Source organism: Mandrillus leucophaeus, unplaced genomic scaffold (assembly GCF_000951045.1).
Source record: "Mandrillus leucophaeus isolate KB7577 unplaced genomic scaffold, Mleu.le_1.0 Scaffold972, whole genome shotgun sequence".
In the NCBI taxonomy this organism is placed as follows: domain Eukaryota; kingdom Metazoa; phylum Chordata; class Mammalia; order Primates; family Cercopithecidae; genus Mandrillus; species Mandrillus leucophaeus.
Genome location: NW_012110608.1, coordinates 625,526 through 630,488, shown reverse-complemented (window position 1 = coordinate 630,488; position 4,963 = coordinate 625,526).

Sequence of the window (4,963 nt, the reverse complement as noted above, 5' to 3'; positions counted from 1 at the left end):
TAGAGACGGGGTTTCATCGTGTTCAGGCTGGTCTTGAATTCCTGACCTCAAGTAATCCACCTGCCTCGGTCTCCGTGCTGGGATTACAGGCGTGAGCCACTGCACTTGGCCTTTTATTAGCTTTAACACACTAAATAATGAGTAGCTTTGGAAGCTAAACATACTCTCTTTAAAGTAATGGCAAAATTAAGTTTAATAATTAAAGGTGTTAATATTACCCTATCATTTTCCATTTTCTAGACCGTACCTTCTTGTAGTTCTTTTCTAGTTTGTTCCAACAGTATAAACATATTCGACCAGATATATGTGGTCACAATTGTAGAATATATTCTGCAAAGATTATCATTACAACTCTCCTCTCTCCAAAGAAAACAGTTTCATTTTGGGGCATGTTTGTTAATTAGCCCTACTGAAAGGAGATTCTACTTCAGTCTTTTATTGCTGTAATGACTTAGAACAAAGTGTACTAAGAGATGGAGTCTCGCTGTGTCGCCCAGGCTGGAGTGCCCTGGCACGATCTCGGCTCACTGCAACCTCTGCCTCCCGGGTTCAAGCGATTCTCCTGCCTCAGCCTCTCGAGTAGCTGGGATTACAGGTACCTGTCACCATGCCTGGCTAATTTTGTATTTTTTAATAGAGACGGAGTTTCGCCATCTTGGAAAGGCTGGTGTTGAACTCTTGACCTCAGGTGATCCACCCACCTCGGCCTCCCAAAGTGCTGGGATTACAAGTGTGAGCCACTGCGCTCTGCCTGAAGGTATTTTTTAAAATAATATTTTATGTACTTTTTGTAGCATAACCCTTCTTTCTCTAGATTCACCGTATTTAATTACCCTCTAGCATTTACTACCTGTGGTTATATTTATTAAACCTAATAATAAATAAAGCAGAATCTTTTAAAACCAATAAACTGCTTTGTAGACATTGGCATTACTACTACCCTATCTAACAAATAAAAAGATTGAGGACACTCAAATGCCATATGGGCATAGAGTAGCACCAGTGTAGAGAGATTATCCATAGCTAGGTTATGTTCCTGAAATGGCTCTGCTTTCACTCAAAGCCTCCAGGGTATTTCTACAGGCATAGTAAAACACAGGGAGCAAGTCTGCAATAATGGCAAAAGTCTATGGGAAATTTGTATGCTTTGTGGTTTAGTTCACAAACTCATTCTCTTTTTTCAGCCATTCCAAATCTTTATGCTTTTGAGATTATGGGACCCTCTTTTATTTATGTTTATGTTCCCATATTTATTTAATAAGTAAGACAGAGGCTTCAGTTCCATCCGGATCCTTCAGATAACTAGAGCAAACCTAAATATGAAGTGGACTTTTCCTCTCCCTGCCCTCTCTGGCAGAAGTAAGCCATAATGATTTTCTTAAACATAATCCTCCAGCTGATAATCCTCCAGTGATATACGCTGGGTTAATTTCACTCAGAGAGTGTTCTGTCCCCAAATGACTTTGCCATGTTTACCTTTTACTTAATTCCTTTTGTACACCTACTAAGAGATTGTGTCTACCTAATTAACTTTACAATTATGAAAACCAGTCAGTTTCAAACCTAGAATACTCAGTGAGGTATGCTCTCATGTTTACCTTCTCTAAACATGAAAGTTTTAGATAAATAGATTAAAGTAATGCTATTTATGCCAATTGTCTTCATCCATAAGATAGTGGGGTTGGAAGGATGTTTAGTATTCTGGGTTTTTTACATGGGCCTGCATTCTTTTTCTTTATGCTCTCTTATGTGTCTTTCATTGCTACTTCGGAAGGTAATGACATACACATAATTTAAAGCTTGATTTTTGCATCATTTTTCTACAGGAGCATTATACCCTGGAATACCAGTTCCTTCATGAAGAGATTGGACTTTTTTACTGAATTCTACATACTTCTCTAAGTACCTGGTATCTAGTGGCTTCTCAGCTATTAGTAATACTTGTTATGTCCCGGAAATGTTTAATAATTACCTGTTGCTTTTTCTTAAGGATAGCAGTCAAGTAAAATGAAGACTGCTGAGGTGAAAAACAGACACACAAAAGCCTAAGTAGCTGAGAGTCCTCAGTTCACTGGAGACGCCAGATATCTTCACAATTGTAAAGCCAAAAACAAAAAATTTGAAAAATACCAAAAGGAAAAATAAGTGCAAGCCAAAACAGGGAATGACAAAGGAAGCCACCTGAAGATGCTTTCATCATTTGAACATTTCTCAGTTGTTATTTTACTTTTTAAAAGTAGTCTGTTATTTAAGAGTCAATTGCATTTATCTGTGCCTCATCTCCCCTATTTATTATCTGTCTCCTCAAGGCATTGGACAATGTTAACCACATTCCTTTTAACTCCCAAGAACATTGAGCCTTATGCATCAAGTGAAAGCAGTTTATAAGCCCTTCGTTATATTTTCCCGGAAACTAGATGAAAGTGTTTTAAGTAAGGAGAACTCACTTAAAATGGTAAACTTGTCTATTTCTCTGCATGGTTGAGGACCTCTAGCTGCTCCAGGCTGCAGTTTGTGTCCTGCCATCCCTGCAAAACTTCTGCCTGATATCTGCCTTCACCACCACCCAACCCAAGACAACTCTGATTCTGGGAAGCTGAGCTCTCTCTTCTTTTTTTTTTTTTTTTTTTGAGACGGAGTCTCGCTCTGTCGCCCAGGCTGGAGTGCAGTGGCCGGATCTCCGCTCACTGCAAGCTCCGCCTCCCGAGTTTACGCCATTCTCCTGCCTCAGCCTCCCGAGTAGCTGGGACTACAGGCGCCCGCCACCTCACCTGGCCAGTTCTTTGTGTTTTTTAGTAGAGACGGGGTTTCACCGTATTAACCAGGATGGTCTCGATCTCCTGACCTCGTGATCCGCCCGTCTCGGCCTCCCAAAGTGCTGGGATTACAGGCTTGAGCCACCGCGCCCGGCTGAGCTCTCTTTTTTCAGTGCAATTTATCTCTCCCTGTGCCCTGGGAGAGGCCAGACAACAGTCCTGAGAGACACTGCCAGCAAGTTGTTTATGCCAGGAGGGTGTTACCCTACCTGTGGCCTCACTGCAGAGCCCTCTATGGAGAGGGGATGTATCTGATTCTGATGTTCTTTTACAAATCAAATTTCTACATTTTAATTTTTGTACCTCTTCTCAGACTCTTCATTGTATGATATAATATTTATTTTATTATTAAAAATGGTGAAGTAACCAGCACATTGCTTTTTCTATCTCAATATCGACTATCTTAATTCTGTAAAATTATAATGTAAGTCTTGAGTGAAGTAGTCATTGCAGTATTTTATAATCCTAGTCATGTACCATAGCTTTCTCAAGGGGAAAAGTATTATAGTTATCTCTTCAATATTTGCTTGTGTGAAACAGTTATTAACACCGTTTGTAGCTAATCCTGTCTGTAGTGACTGTTTTGAGAACCCTAAATCTCTAATTTAAAGGCCCGAGATTTTATCAGTTTGTATGGAACCTGTGTTTGCTCCTTGGTCCTGGTTTCTTAATAAACTTATGAAGATATTTGCCATGGATTTCCGAAGATTTAGAGTACATGTGAGGGGATTCAGTACAAATTACAGGGATTCAACACATTGACAACAGGAAAAATGTAATGAATTGTTAGGTGAGGAATGATGTGAAGTAATCTAAATAAAAGCCTATATTATATTTGTTAGCTGACTTAGTTTATCTTTGTTGTCACTGAGGAAGCATAATTTATCTTCAGTAATTAAGTTATCGTACAAAGCCTAAAAATTAATATTCTCTTTGTAAACAAAAGAGTATCTGAGACAAGTCTCAATCATTTTAGAAGTTTCTTTTGCCAAAATTAAGGACATGCCTGTGACAACGCCTCAGGAGGTCCTGAAAATATGGGCACAAGGTGGTTGAGCTACAACTGGTTTTATACATTTTAGGGGGACATAAAACATCAATCAATACACATAACATGTGCATTCGTTCATTCTGAAAAGGCAGGACAACTAAAAGTGGGGGCTTCCAGGTCATAGACAGATTCAAAGATTTTCTGATTGGCAATTGGTTGAAAGAGTTATTACTTAAAGACCTGGAATCAATAGAAAGGAATCTGGGTTATAATAAGGGGTTGTGGAGACCAAGGTTTTGTCATGTAGATTAAGCTCCCAGGTAGCAGACTTCAGAGAAAATAGATAGTAAATATTTCTTATTAGATTTAAAGAGGCTGTCCTATCAGTCTTTTTTTTTTTTTTTTTTTTTTTTGAGACTGAGTTTCGCTCTTATTGCCCAGGCGGGAGTGCAATGGCATGGTCTCGGCTCACTGCAATCTGTGCCTCCTGGGTTCAAGCAATTCTCCTGCCTCAGCCTCCCAAGTAGCTGGGATTACAATAAGCACGCATCACCATGCCCAGCTAATTTTTGTATTTTTAGTAGTGACAGAGTTTCACCATGTTGGCCAGGCTGTTCTTGAACTCCTGACCTCAGGTGATCCACCCACCTTGGCCTCCCAAAGTGCTGAGATTACAGGCATGAGCCACTGCACTTGGCCTTGTTCTATCAGTTTTAAGGTGTCTGTGTTGATGTGAATGCTGGTCAGCTGTGAGGCATGTCTGACACTTCTCCCTCACTTTTCATTATGGCTGAAACTAGTTTTTCAGGTTAACTTTGGAATGCCCCTAACCAAGAAGCAGGTCTGTTCAGATGGTTGAGGGGCTTAGAATTTTATTTTTGGTTGATATTCTCCCCTTTCTGGCCAAGATTTGCCAGAAGTTACATTGATGGCCACCAAACTTCTGTTTTGACCCATAGTATTACTAAGGCGGCATGGCTGCCTGGCCCAGGTCCATCCTCTCCCTCAGTGGGAACCCTAGGGCCAAGGGACTTAGAGCCAAAAGATTTATAGCCAGTAAGTAAGGAGGTCTCTGTACCATGGCTCGTACAAAGCAGACTGCCCGCAAATCGACCGGTGGTAAAGCACCCAGGAAGCAACTGGCTACAAAAGCCGC